The sequence below is a fragment of the Crocodylus siamensis genome, chromosome 2 (genome assembly GCF_052110815.1).
Source record: "Crocodylus siamensis isolate JL-2025a chromosome 2, ASM5211081v1, whole genome shotgun sequence".
Classification (NCBI taxonomy): domain Eukaryota; kingdom Metazoa; phylum Chordata; order Crocodylia; family Crocodylidae; genus Crocodylus; species Crocodylus siamensis.
In genome coordinates, this window is record NC_143396.1 from 223928071 (window position 1) to 223943669 (window position 15599).

At 43.4% G+C, this 15599-nt stretch overlaps 1 protein-coding gene across 2 annotated transcripts in view; it reads left to right on the forward strand.

The window, feature by feature from the left end:
- Positions 1–15599, forward strand: part of RAD51B (RAD51 paralog B) — a 665539-nt gene that overhangs the window by 412073 nt on the left and 237867 nt on the right. The window lies entirely within an intron of this gene.

The window sequence follows — 15599 nt, forward strand, 5'->3', positions numbered from 1 at the left end:
CCCTTGTACTTCCCACTCCAAAATGGTTTTCTGGCTCAGGCTGGCCTCTCGGGGCTTCAACCATCTTACAGTTCAAGGCTTAAAAGTGACATTTTGCAACTTTTTAAAACATTTCATTGACTTTACAAAAAAATATAATACATCCCAGAAGAGAAGAGTTCAGTACAGTCAAGCAAATAGTATGGATTCATGCTGCAGTGCATTACTCTCCTCTGAGCAGCCATGGGTCCCCCATTTGTGCCTACTGCTAGCTGCAGTTAAAACTTGATGTACTGTGGGAGATTTTGATTGATAGCACACATGAAAGCAACTTCTATGGCTAAGGCTGTATAACTGTTTCCATTCTAACCCCCTGCATTATCAGTGAAACCAATCAAACTGAAATTTCCTCAGTTTGGCCTTTGCCCAAAGAGGAATGTGTTTGGTTAATCTGAGTTAGAATGGTGCATGCTTTTTTGTGAATGGTTACTACTGTACTATCTCCTGACCCCAGTCAAGAGTTACACCCCTTTGTGCAAGGCACTGCACAGACTCATAATAGGAAACCATCTCTTCCCTGAAGAGCTCACTGCCTAGATGAGACAGATTGGAGAAAATGAAGTATTGCCTTCCTCTTTTTATAGAAGGGGAACAGAGGCAAGGTGAGAGTGCATGGTATGTTCTTGACATCAGGTCACATCATGCAGACATGGGCTAAGCTAGCACAGCCACCTTCTTCTCAGTTGAGCTAATTTGCCCTGGGCACAGCACTTCATTAACCCCTGTATACCGCTTCTGATTCCAGAGCTACCATGTACAGACCTCCTTCAGGGTATCTGTGCACAGCCTGCTTTTTTCCATATAGACTTGTCCAGTTTCTTATGGAAAGTCTGTGGCAGCATCAGTAATTTAATTCAGAACTCTTAAATCCCATCCATCTTAATAGAAGGACAGTTCTTCTTCATCTTCCATATGAAAAATATATAATCTGCTTTGTGAGCAAGTGATTTATGACCCATGAACCATTGGCTTCTGTACATGCACTCCCATCCACCTTTTAAAATGTGAAGTTGAGAAGGGCCATGCAAATCTAGATGCCTGAAAGCTGCCGCCTTGGCTGCTGCCACAGAGGGCTCCATCTGCATAGTCACTACCATCGCCAGGTGGTCCTTTGACATTGAGAAGTTCACTGGGGGGACTGCAGCTACCTCTTGCCTCACAAACTGTGTTTCTTGTAAGGCAAAAACTGCACAGCTGCTAGGGTTTGCAAAACATGGACTGTTTTTTGAAGACGTCACAAAATATCAGAGATAGGATGTTAATGTAATGCCTAGTTAAATATGTTCTATATTATGGAGTATTCCTACCACCCCGTCTATTAAAACCAAATAAACCAGGAAACTATCAAAATCTGTATTGGTAACATTTAGGTTCATAATTAAGCACTCAAAGGGTTTGTATAGACAAAACAGGTCCCCTAAATTGAAGCAGTGGGTTTTTAAAAACACCATTTCAGTTTAGGGTGAAGTAAACTCCTGTGTCATGTACACCCGTGTCCTACCTGCTTCTCTGGTGGTGGGGAGGGGAGGGAGAGCTGCCAGTGGATGGAGCAGTCCCTGGGCTGTTGGGGGGGACTGGTGCTTCCCCCTGTGGCAGCTCCCCTCCCCCCACATGGCACCTGCCTGCAGGCATCTAGCTTGGGCAGTCCTGGGAGACACCACAGCCATGGAGGGAACAACTGGGTCCCTGCACAGCTCTTGCAGGCAGGCAGGCTCTGGAGGTGGGGAGGATCAGGCTTGCCGCTTTTTTTTTTTTTTTTTTTTTTTTTTTTTTCTGTGGAGACTGCCTGGGCTGCCTGCATAGCCCCTGAGCTGCATGGAGCCTAGTGCTTCACTCCATGGCTGTAGGGCAGCAAACAAAAACTCCTTGGAAGTATTTTAGTTTGCTGCGCCCCAAAGTAATTTAAGGTGCATTACGCTGCCAAATGTGCTGCAGTAGCTGGAATTAACGCGCAAAACACCTCTGACATTTGCAAACACCAACACGTTAAAGCGGTGCAAAAGCATTTAACTTCCTTTAAAGGGTGCACACATGCCCCTTGTTTCATCTACACACACCCAAAAGTTATGGAATGCCACAGATGAGATTAATGTTTTTCAGAAATAAGTAAAGGTTGTATTATTCTGCAGGTACACAAGGGGCAGAGTTAAGGTTACATGTGGAATGATACCTTTAATGTTTTCTGTTATAAGATTGGCCAAATCTGAACTTTAGATGCAAACACCCCTAACCTGCAAATATTCATCTCTGTACTCAAAATGCCTGGCTAATCTCTGTCTCCATATGGAGTTCTGAAATGAAAATCAGGTCTAGACAATTCTGATTTTTCAAAAAGCTTGGCTGTTGATCTAAACTTTATAGCTCAAACCCATCTCTGATTATTGTTGTTATCTAAGCCTAGGCAGAATAATTTTAATTCTGAACCATATGACTAGTGTTAAGAGCAAGGAGAGTAAACTTTCAGTAGACAATGAAGTCATACAGCAAAAAAAGACAGTTTTTCTGTTTTGCTTATAAGTCTGCACATCTACTAAATCCTGCATTTAACAACATTATCTGTTAAAAAGGGGCCATTTGTCAAGGTTTGTTCTGATTTTATTAATTACAGAATTTTTCAATTCTGCTCTCAAGAAATAATCATTCATTGAGATTTGAAAGTACTTTAAAAAGAGGAAAAATGCAGAAATCATCCTAAATTTTGTGGAGGAGGGACTCTGGTGGGGAGAGGTAGGTTAGCAAAACTAGCAGCTGCTGCATCATACAACCAATTGTCAACATGCTTTTTGCAGTGCAGCCAATGACACTGCCCCCTGGCCACTGTCAAGCAGGATGGTTAGACATCCTGTTAAATCTCTGCTGGAGATCCTACCAGCTAGAGGCATAAGGAGTGGTTCCTGGATTGGGAGACTGGAGACTGCAAACCAACCTTTTAGGGCCTACATGCGGCTCAGGGTCTGCCAGTTGGACAGCTGTAATGTCAGTCACTGGTGAAATACAGCATAGTAAGCCATGATCAGAAATTGGTGTGAAGTGGTGATTTTTTGTTAGCCTGTATTAAATGAAATTGTCCCAGCAGATCACAGTGTCATGTAGAGATACCGAATTTGGCTTTAAAATAGTGAGCTTGGGCCCTGGAAATGACTGTCTAGTTACAATAGCATGGATTTGCACATAGGCTCGCTTATCCTACTTCTTAAAATACACAAACTCCATGTTACTGTACTTAGACTGTTTAAAATAAGCTAAGATGTTGCTACAGTATACTGCACTGCTCCCCAGGATACGAAAAGTTTAATGCACATAAACTGTTTCCAAAATGGTCAAAACCACTTTATTTTAAACCTGGATAGATGTAGTATCAAACTTAGCTGATTTAGGTTAAATAAGTTTATTGAACTTCTGTCCCAGATCCTTTCCAGATTCAACTTAACTCAGAGTCCCCCAGCATCCCAGGCTACTTTGCACCTCCCCCGCAGATCCCACCCCCTCATAGGGTGGGTAGGCTAGCTTTTGGCTCAAGCTGTCTGCTCCAGCCAAGCAGAGAGGTGTGCTCTAGCACCCCCTAGCGTCTGGCATGGGCCATTGCAGGCATGTGGCTGCATTTTGGAATCAAAAGTGAATGTTTGTTCATTTGCTTATCAGTTTAGTCTACATAGCTTAAACTAATCTGTGGAGATTGAATTGATTCAGCCTCAAGTTTTTTGACTGTCTACACTTAGCTATAAGATTCCAAACTTCAGACTGTTTTATTTTTTTTTCTCCTTGTCAGAAAGGAACAGTTGACTCATGTCGTTCTAGTTTGGAAAGTTCTGAAGTGGCAAATCCAAATGATGGTTAAACACTAGAAGAGGCTGACAGTTTAGCTTGTGAGATTAACTAGCATGGGAAAAGCAAATGCTGTACTCTATGGCTGTCCTGACTGGAGAACTAAGGAACTTGTATTTGCCTTGACAGAGCGGTTCTAAATCTCACTTTTTTATTCAGCCCTTAAGGGACACAAATGCATGTAATTCTAGCAGTCTACCTCCTTCCTCCTACACACATTCTGATTAATATCATGATCTGCCCAGTTCCCTAAGGGAAAAAATCCAGCAATAACTCATTGTTGATTGGTTAGGTGATAATTAAAAGCATTCTCCAGTTCCTTGGTCTCTAATGTTGCCAAATGCCATGGTCGGGCAAAGATTCCTATGGCCCTGTGTATCCTGTATTTGTACAGGCGAGACAAAATTCACTTTTTTCCCCTAAGTGAGAAGTCTTGGGATATATTTTTGCTGAGAGAGAAAGTTGAATGATAGAAGGATAAAGGGGAGGTGGTTTGGTGGGAGAGGGAGATGGGGGAGAGAGGGTAGAATGGTTTCAAGAAGATCTGAGAATAGGCAAAGGAGAGGAAGAAAGTGTACAGTGATGATGACTGGGGGAAGCATCAGGCTTTGAAGAGACAAGTGGTACAAATCAGGGAAATGTTAGACAGGAAAAAAGAAGATCATTTCTTATACCTGTTAATAGAAAGAGCATGGGAAGGAGGGTTAGTTGGGTGGATAGAGAGTTTGGTTATAGGGAATAATCCATCTGTGACAACCCTCTTGTGCTTGCTCTTTACCACTGCTGCCACCCAGATGCTCCCCATTACAAGCATTTGCATTAGGAATACAGGAAAAATGGTGTTCTGGGAACTGGTGGGTTTGTGATTTATTGCCAAACTACAGAAGCAATAGGTCTGAATGGGTGAAAAGAAAGCATCAGTTCCTTAGGATCTTAGGATCTGTACTCCCTAGATCTGGGCCTTGTTTCAGGTTGTGTAAACCACCAGCTGCCTTCCCATCTCCACAGAACTCCTGAGACCCGACTATTTTGTTCAGGGCTGGTGAATTGCCTGGCGAGAAATCAGACCAGCTGGATTCTCTCATTTCTTAATATCAATTCAATTTTCAAGTCAGCAGACAAGAGTCTCAGTTCTGGCTCTCTCCCTTCCTTTCTCTCTCACTAATGATTTTCAAAACAAAATGGAATCAGCATGAATCCACTGACACCAGGGATTGAGATTCCCCAGTGCAAAACATAGTGATGACAATGGAGTTGTTGGCCAGCATCAAGGAGTATGAAGTTAAAAACAAAACAGCATCTGTCTGATTCTCTGGAGAATCTATCCTCTGTCCTGAACTGGACAGAGATCCCACATTATTTCTCAGGGTGGAGCAATAGTAATTACTATTTATTTTTAAGAGCCTGTGATGTTTCATGGAAAATATTGAAAGCTATTCTATTTATAAACAGTTCTGATGGCCAATCTCATCTGTTTCTGTTCCCTTGTCCCTCACAGAATATTATGACAGGATATGGGGAGCAATCAGCAAGAGCTGACAGATTCTTTAAACAAAAGTTAGGTTCAATAAAGCTCTTCAGATTGAGGACTGTCCTTCTGTTCTAAGTTTGTAGAGTGCCTCATACAATGCATCTGTACATGTTATCACAATGAAAATAATAAAATGACATCATATTATAAATAAAAATAACATAAAAATGACTATAAAATGACATTAGACCCTTTCATTCTCAGACTGTGATGCCAAATGAATTACATTGCTATTTCAGATGCCAACTGGGCAGCTGTGCAATCCAGCTGTGTCTTGTTGCCTCTTTCCTGTTCAGAAATAAGGGTTCTGCAACTGGAGCTTAGCTGACACTTCTCTTTCTCTTAAGTGGAATAGAAGTGAAATAGATTTTCATGAGCTCTTCAGTTATTGTATAACATGTGCGAGAATTTTCTTTTTCTATTGTTCATTCTGTAGTTTCAATTGAAGCCATTTTTGACTGAAAATTAGAATTTTGAATACATGAAATGTTTGTAAAGTATCTCATGTCTATGGAAATGCCTGATCTTTCACTAAAAGACATGAAAACTAGGGCTGTGCAAAGCTTCAGTACGTGATTTGATTCAGTGGTGATTCAGCCCAATTTGGTGGCCAAATCTCCGAATCTGAATCGAACCAGAGGACCCTTTAATCTCTCCAAATCAAATCGGAACCTACCGAATCAATTTGGAAAGATTCAGTGATTCGGACACAGACGTAGCGTTAAATGTTTTTTCTACATACCTCTAGGTAGCAGGGGCTCATGAGTGCTGCAATGCTGAGGCATATGAAATGTCCCACAGAAGCACAGGGGGCTTCCCAGTGCGCTTGCCAGCAGACCCAGAAGTGGACCAGAAGCACTTCCTGGTCCAATGGGGAGCATGCCAGGGCCCCCCCCCCACCACACACCTTCCCCAACTTGGTGACTAGTACCTCCTAGGTCGCGGGGGGCACCTGGGGTCCCTCTGTAGCTGATCACAGAGTCGGGGAGGTGTGGGGACTCCGTGATCAGCTACAGGGGGACCCCGGGTGCCCCCCGACCCAGGAGGCACTAATCTTCAGTGTGCTCCCTGGCAGACCCGGATGTGGACTGGAAGTACTCTGCTGTCAATGTTTTATATATAAGCCATTGACTTAAGTAGGGCTATGTGGGTGTGACAGAAGACAATTTTTTTACATATCTGTTTGTAAGACATTGGCATTTTGTATTTGGTGATTGCCTAGATCTCTTCAGGTGTCCTTCAGTGTCTCACAGCATGTTTGTTTGGCCCTGTGGAGGTGATACAAAATGGGCAGTTTTTTTAAGTGTCTGTGCTTTATACATAAAGGACCCATGTGTGTTAGTCACTCTTTGACCTACCCACTGCCTATTAATGACCTGGGTACTGGCAGAAGAGACTATATCATATAACAGACATAGTCCCACCAAAGGACCAAAGAACAAACTGAGAAGAGTTGAAAGTGGCAGAAGACAGTGAGTGGGAGTCTGAAGGGCACTATGGTTAGTTAATGTATACAAAAGCTGGTCCTGTGGGGATTTTTTTTTCTTTTAACTGTCTGATGGGTTTTTCCACCATTAGATATTTTTATATCCGTACTTTTTTAAATAGAGGGGAGAGGGGGGAACTTCTTGTGTCAGTCTTTAGAGATATGTACAAAAAAGCTAGGCTAAGTATATTACTTGTGAAAAGCAACAGCTTTTGCATGCTGTATCAGTGAACCACAACTGCCTATGCAAGGGGGAAAAGTACTTTCATTCTTAATGAAGAGCGTGTTCGTTCTGTTGAGCAGAGTGGTGATTCTTTGTAACATATTTTCTGTACTTTAAAAAGATCTCATTTTTAGCAATGTGTTGCTGCCATGTTGTGCAGATTTGATATTCTGGGAGATCATTTTCCTCTGCGTATCTCAGCCTAAACTTGTTAATAGATGCCTTCCCATGTCTTATGGGAAAAGATTTTTAAACATCAGCAGAGACCACAGAGGGACCTAAGACCAAGACTAAACATAGTGTACAAAGAAGGAGGAAGGGGCCTGTTGAGACTGTGAGTCCAGTCCTCTATATTCAAATAATCATTTAAGGAATCCCCAAAATTATACTTCCAACCCTCATAACAAGAAGGAATAATGCCCTGAGCCCCCAAAACACCCTCTAATATGCCTCAGGTAAGAAATACTTCTAGTGTTCTACCATTGCAATGGTAGGGAAGCAGATTGTCAATCTATACTGAGAAGATTCTTGAACTAACAGAGGCTGTGCATGCAAGTGACTTGGTTGTCATGAGCGACTTCAGTTACCCAGACATAGATTGGGAGGAACACTCGGCTAGGTCGGATCAGTCATGTTTAGTTTCTTAACTGTAATCGAGAAGCTGTATCTGACCCAGGAAGTACAAGAGCCCATCAGAGGTACCGCTCTCCTAGACTTGGTCCTGGCCAAAGCAGATGATCTGGTGTGTGGCTTGAACTTTGAAGGTAGCTTGGGCAACAGCAACCGTGAGCTCATCAGATTCACTGTTTGCCACAAGGTTGACAATCAACTAGCAGGATTGAAGTCCTGGACTTCAAAAATGCTGATGTCAGTGGGCTCAGGGCACAATAGGGGAGGCAATGAGGGACCAGGGAGATAAGGCGAATGGGGTGCATGAAGAGTGGTCGTTCCTCAAGGACACAATCCTCTAAAGAAAACTGTTCCCATGAAGAGGAAAGGTAGCAGAAGTGCTGGCAAGCCCTCCTGGATCAATAGGGACATCACGATTCTCTTGAAAATGATAAAAGAGGCATACACACAGTGGAAGCTAGGAACAGTCCTCAAGGAGGACTGTACAACAGTGGTCTGCACTTGTAGGGAAATGATTAGGAAAGCTAAGGTGACGACTGAGTTTAGGTTAGCTAAGGCTGATCTCATTTGGCGGGCTTTAAACTAGCTTCATTGGGGGAAGGGGCCGCCCAAAGAGGAAGGAATGTTTTGCCAAGTAGCAAGGTGACAAGAGAAACAGAAACCCAGGTAAGCAACAATGGGCACAGCAGTCCTGGGAGCAGGGGGGAAGGTACGTGCACTCTCAGGAGGCCTCACATGTCTGTACACTAATGCATCTAGTATGGGGAGCAAGCAGGTGGAACTTTGCCTTTTGATAGCAGGGAAGAATCCAGACATAGTGGGGCTCACAGAAACCTACCCACGACTGGGCTGTAGGCATTCAGGGATACACACTATATAGAAGGGACAGGACTGGGAGGAAAGGCGGGGGGTCGCCCGCTATGTCAAAGAGCAACTCACATAATCAAGAATTAGCTTGGGGCAGAGGAAGGTCAGGCAGAGGCACTACAGGTCAAACTTCAAGGGGGGCAAGGGGAAAGGGATCTTACCCCTGATTGTAGGCTGCCACCAAGTCCCCCCTCAGCCTTCTCTTTTCCAGACTAAAGAGTTCCAAGTCCCTCAGCCTCTCCTCGTATGGCCTGCCCTCCAGGCCTTGGATCATACAAGTGGCTCTCCTCTGGACTCTCTCAAGCTCTTCCACATCCCTCCTGAAGTGGGGTGCCCAATACTGGATGCAGTACTCCAGCTGTGGTCTCACCAGGGCTGAGTAAAGTGGGAGGATGACTTCCCTGGTTTTGCTTGAGATGCATCGGTGGATGCACACCATAGTTCTTTTGCCAGCCACAGCTTTGCATTGGTGGCTCATATTCATCTTGTGGTCAGTGAAGATGCCCATGTCCCTTTTGGTCGTCGTGCTAGCAAGCATAGCACTGCCAAGCCTGTAAGTATGTTGAAGGTTCTTTCTACTGAGGTGCAGCACCTTACACTTCTCTACATTGAAGGCCATCAGGTTTTGGTCAGCCCATCTTGAGAGCATGTCCAAGCTGGCCTGTATTCCCAGCCTGTCCTGCGTTGTGACAGCCCTCCCCCATAATTTGGTATTATCCGCAAACTTCGCCAGTTCACATCATTTGCCAAATCCAAATCATTAATGAAGATGTTAAAGAGTACTGGCCCAAGAACCAAGCCCTGAGGGACTCCACTGGTCATCCTGCGCCATGTTGATTTGCTCCCATCAACTAGTACTCTTTGGGTCCAACCCTGTAGCCAGTTACCTAGCCATCAGACCATAAGATAATCAAGGCCACAGTTCCCCAGCTTAACCATAAGGACATCATGGGGAACTAGGTCAAAGGCTTTCTTGAAATTCAGATGTATGACATGCACGTCATTCCCTTGTCCAGGGCACATATTACTTAGTCATAGAAGGAGATTAGGTTGGTCAGGCAAGACCTGCCAGTCACAAAGCCATGTTGGCTGGCATTCAGATGCATTCTGTTAGACTGGTGTTGTTAGATTTCTTGACAATTTTTTCCAGGATTTTTCCAGGGATGGACATCAGACCGATTGTCTATAATTTCCCAGGTCATCCTTCCTCTGTTTCTTAAAGATAAGGGACCACACTGGCTCTTTTTCAGTCTTCTGGGACCTTGCCTGAGCACCATGAATTTTCAGATATCTCTGCCAAGGGGGATGTAATGATGTCTGTCAGCTCCTTCAAGACTCTCGGGTGCATTCCATCTGGCCCCATGGACTTGTGAATATCCAGTTTCTCAAGGTGTTCCCTCACCTGATCCACATCAATTTTGGGCCTGTCACCTGCTCCCAGAATGGTTTGTGTCATTTCTGACAGTGTGATCCCCTTGAGAGGGTGAAAAACTGATGCAAAAAAGTCACTTAGAAGATTGGCCCTTTCTTGGGCGTTGGATGTCAGTTGCCCCGTTAGGTCTCTCAGGGGCCCAATGCTATCTTTGTTCTTTTTTTGACTTCCCACATATCAGAAGGAGGACTTTTTGTTGTCCTTGATTCTGGTAGCTAGTCTGAGTTCAGTTGTGCCTTGGCTTTTCTGGACTGCTCTCTACAGGTGTGGGAGAGTGCTGAGTAGTCCTCTTTGGTGATGCTTCCTGTTTTCCAACTGGTGTAGGGTTCTCTTTTCAGTTTAATGAGGTCCAACAGTTATTTGTTCAGCTAAGGGGGCTTTCTTGCCTGTTGACTGCATTTCTTGTGAGATGGAATGGCTTTCCCTTTTTATGGAGGGAAAGGCAGTACATTTTTCATCCTCATCCATTCTTTGGCCTCCATGCAGCTATTGCCAACAAAAAGGCCATTTAATACAAGTTCTTAGGTTTTTGTGATGTGGACTGGAGCCAGCCACTTATTTAAACATGTTATTGAACTTGAGCTGGATTAGAATGAATAACCTTCAGCCAAAGGAACACCAGATAATCCATTACCAATCTCCCTTTTGTTCTTGATGAGGGTCCCTTTGGGCACAGTGCCAAGTGGATCTGATGGAGAAGCCTCTAGATATAAAAATACTGGAGATGGAGGTGTAAGGGAGAGACAGAATATGTGGGTAAGGTGTGAATGCAGTATCCTTTGTTTACTTCCGTTTAAACACTCACTCAAGATTTAAATGATATTTGAAATAAAAACTAAGAGGACATTTTAACAGCATATCTGAACTGCAGTCTGTTTTCCTGTATTTCTTCTCCCCTGCTGTCTCTTAGTGTTTGTTGTAAGGAGAAGGGACAGAATATCTGCTGCCGCTGTTCTTGAACCTCTTTTCAAAGCTGACTATTCCCCCCTCAACTCAGCTCACCACTTGCAAGTTTCCTTTCTGTTTCTTACCTAATGCCTAAAATTACAGCAAGACCCAGAGTATCTCATTAAAATGGAAACCTTTTCTGCAAGGCATTCTTTTGCACCCTGTAAAAGTTTTGTGCCATAAATTTGCTCTGGCTTTAATAACCACTTTGCACCAAAGTCATAAATTTAACTAGCTTCATAGAAGAGAGTTTGCCTGGAAGTGGGACACACAAACAGTCCTCTTTCAGACAGGTGCTGACACAGCCTGATACAATTGAGGCTGCAGCAGTTAGCTTGCCTGCTTCCTTTTAAATTGCCACGAACCTTATCCTGCATTCTTTGTGCCTTCAGAGCTCCTGTTGACATCCAAAGGAGTTTTAGGTCTGGAATGAATGCAGGTTTAGGAAGAGTAATAGTGTGATGTCTCCTCCACTTGGGCCCTAAATGGTTAACCATTTCACTGCCCAGCCCAGCTGCCATCTCTACTTTGTAAAGTCCAGACTTTATTTCATATATTATCTAGTAACAGAGGCACAGAACTTTAGGAAGGTTTTGCTCTGAACTTCACAGCTAGCTGCTACCTCTATGACAGGCCAAATAAAAGCTCACATCTGACTGCCTTTCAGCTTTGGGCTTCTTCTCCATTTCTAGCTGTGAAAAAAAGAAAGGAATAATAGCTTGGATGAGGGCCTCAACCTTATTCTACATGACTAAAAGAGAGCTGTAAAGTCTTTAGGCTGCCTTTTGCTCCTGTCATTCACATTAAATCTTCTAGAATAATCATCTCAGAGTATTTCTGTGCTTTATAAAATAATCTCTAAACACTTTGCAAATCTTAATGAATTATAGCAAATAACTTGCTCCAAGTTACTAAAAGGGTCACTGGCAAAGCTGGAGATGGAACTTAGATCACCTAGTCCTCTGTTGTTAACACTTAACTACTCCTTTATCCAGCTGGCAAACTGCATTGGAGGAAGAGATGAAGAGAAGCTGTTATTTGTCAGCCCGTATACCTTTTCAATTCATGTTGGTTAAACAAACATAATTACAGATTTGATGCTGCAACTTCCTTTTTGATGCTACCAGACTCACTTATCCAAGTGGAAGCTTGATGTGTATAAGCACATTCATTCCTTCATTTTAATTAAGGAAAAGCAATCCTCGTCACAATATTAGTGCTCTTATAAACTGTCTTCAAACCAGAAAAGATATTCTTCTGGACAAGAGTAGGTGCTTGGTTACAATGAGGGAAGGAAAGTAAACTAGGGAAGAGTTGACATCCACTTGCCTTGGATCAGATTCCTCATTCATTTTTTGTGGACCCCAGAAATTTCAGGGCCTCATCCAAAGCCCAATAATTGATCATTGAGTTATCCAAGTGATTTATGTGGGTTTTAGATCAGCCTTTTAGGGTAGTAAGATGGTCTCCATGCCTGTGCGTTATTTCGATCTGGCTTTCCAACGTCTGTATAGATTGGGCACTTCAGCAGGGCTCTTTGGCATTTCTGTCTAATCGCTGATTTAGTCAGCTATTAGATAAAAGTGCAAGAAAAGCCCCACTATAGTGCCCAGTCTGTTGAGTGAACCATGTCCAACTAACATGATGCCTCTTCTGGGCATATGCTGGGTGTGTGGAGTTTAAAGTAAAGTGCCATTTTTTAGGGGATTTTTTAAGTCTGTAAGCAACCCATGTTCCTCTATTGAAAGCCCATTTGGCTTGTGTAGGATACTCTATTGCTGCTTTGTTGCAAGGCATTACAAGTTCCCCTTGCTTTATGCCAGTTCTGTATGTGCGAATTCACTCTTATGCAATGACCCTTTTTATTCCCAAAAATTCGTTATATGTGCGGTAAATTCACTCTTATGCGATCACTGTAGTGCAAGCCTGCAGTCAGCTGCTTTGTGCAGTCCATTGTGGGAGTGAAGGGCACCAAAGTATAGTCTCCTGTGTGGACCTGTGCTCCTTGCTCGTTATCTGTGACATGTTTCTGTAGTTGCCATCCCCATTATGATTTCACAGATTTCATAGACATCAGGGCTGGAAGGGACCTCGGGAGATCATCGAGTCCAGCCCCCTGCCCAAAGGGCAGGAAGTCACCTGGGTCATAGGATCCCAGCAAGATAAGCATCCAATTTACTCTTGAAGGTGTTCAATGTAGGTGCTTGAACCACCTCCGCTGGCAGACTGTTCCAGACCTTGGGGGCTCAGACAGTAAAGAAATTCTTCCTTATGTCCAGCCTGAAACGGTCTTGCAGGAGTTTATGACTGTTTGACCTAATCATCCCTTGGGGCACATCCCAGGATTTGCTCGAGAAGCATCTATGGATGCAAGCCAGCATTTTGGTCGCTTTACTAGCCGCAGCATCGCATTGGAGGCTCATGTTCATCTTGTGGTCAATGATGACCCCCAAGTCTCTTTCTTCTGTAGTGCTATCCAACGTAGCACTGCCGAGCCTATAAGGATGCTGCAGGTTTTTCCTCCCAAGGTGGAGAACCTTGCATTTTTCGGTGTTAAACACCATGAGGTTCTCGTCTGCCCATTTGCTGAGCTTGTCCAGGTCAGCCTGGATCACCCGCCTGTCTTCTGGCGTGGATGCTTTGCCCCAAAGTTTGGTGTCATCGGCGAACTTGGCCAGTCCACTCCTGACTCCAATGCCCACATCATTAATGAAGATGTTGAACAGTATGGGTCCAAGGACAGAGCCTTGAGGGACCCCACTGGTCACAGGGCACCACGATGAGTGACTGCCATCAATTACAACCCTCTGGGTCCGACCACGGAGCCAATTTCCCAGCCAGCGGATCGTGGTGGAGCCAAGGCCACAACTGGCCAGTTTGGCCAAGAGGTGATCATGGGATACCAGATCAAAAGCTTTTTTGAAGTCAAGATATATGACATCAATCTCTTCTCCCTCGTCCAGGTGATAGGTCACCTGGTCGTAGAAGGAAATGAGATTGGTCAAACAAGACCTACCCGCAAGAAACCCGTGCTGGCTATCCCTCAGGATGTTAGCCTGGGCCAGTCCATCAAGGATGGCCTCCTTAATAAACTTTTCTAAGATCTTCCCCAGGATAGAAGTCAGGCTAATGGACCTGTAGTTAGCCGGATTCACTCTCCTCCCTTTCTTGAAGATCGGCACCACATTGGCCTTCTTCCAGTCTTCGGGCACTACACCAGAGCGCCAGGAGTTTTCAAAGATCTGTGCCAGGGCTGGGCTATGACGCTCACCAGCTCCTTGAGTATGATAGTGCCCTGTGCTTGTGTGTACTGTCTGTGGTTGGTGAGTACCAAAACTGTTTTGTAAAAGTGGTAGAAATGGGTCTGAAGGTCAGTACAGTCGAGGTCTTGGAATTTATTTGTTACATTGTAAAGTGGGTTCCCTTTATGCAAACTTGAGTTATGTGGCATTTTCCAGGAATGCATGTACATCATAAAATGAGGGAAACCTGTACTATATTTCTGCTGTTTATATTTGTTTGCCTCCTTTTAAGAGCACATTAATGGATAAATAGTGTTTGGAGTGACAGTAAATAGAAGAATTGTTAATAGAATATTTGAATTTTAACATATTTTTCTGATGTTTTCTTTTTCCTGACTATGGTACATCTCTTATTATCTGGTATTGTTTGAGGAGGAGGTACATACTAATAGCTCTCATCATCCTTAAATTTTTGCAAAGCCAGGTTAGCTCAGCTCACCACTTGCTAGTTTGGTTTCTTGTTTTTTGCTTTACAAGTGGAAAAGTGATGAAGGGGGCTGCTTCTGAGTTTGCAGACAGCCTGAACCAGTGGCTCCAGCTGAGATGTCAACATCCCTTTTCATCTTAGCAAATAAATAAACCAGAATAAATTATCAAAGTGTAAGTGAGAACATTAACTATTTTTACTATGGATTGTTTTAACAGAAATATTTGACTATTCTGGAATTTTATTTGGAGAATAATATCTACTCATTTGTTTTTTCACTGCACCTTCTATTTCCCAGTTTGACTGGGTCTCTATGCTATATCTGTGTGCATACTTGCGAAGGTCATTTTAGGGATTTTTTGTGCATATCACCACAAAAGTTGAAGGAAGAAAATCTGTTAAGGTACGTACCCTGGTGGGCAGTGTAGGATTCTTCCACAGTTTATTTTCCAAACCTTTGTCCAAATTTAGATTTGTCTCAAGTGGTGGGTATTTCACTACTGTCCTTGGGAAGCAATCATGCCGCCCAATGTGTCAAGAAGTTTCCTGACATCCAGTCTAATTTTCTCTTGTTTGGATTCTTTCTGATATTCTTAGTTTCTCCCTTTCGGATGACCTCCAACAGCTCCTCTCTTTACTCATACATCAGTTCCATCTACTTCCTTAATCACTTTTGATGTTCTTCTCTGAATTTCCTCCAAATCATCCACATTTTTCTGTTGTTGAAGTACCAGCTGGAATAAAAACAAATCAGCCTTCTATGTCTACATCTTATATGGAACATGGTATTCAAGAGAGAAAAGCCTGAGGCTTTTGCCAGCATTTATAGGTAGGTCTCCAATTTTAGTGTTAGAAAAATAAGGTGGAATGGTAGTTTAGCAAGCCAGGT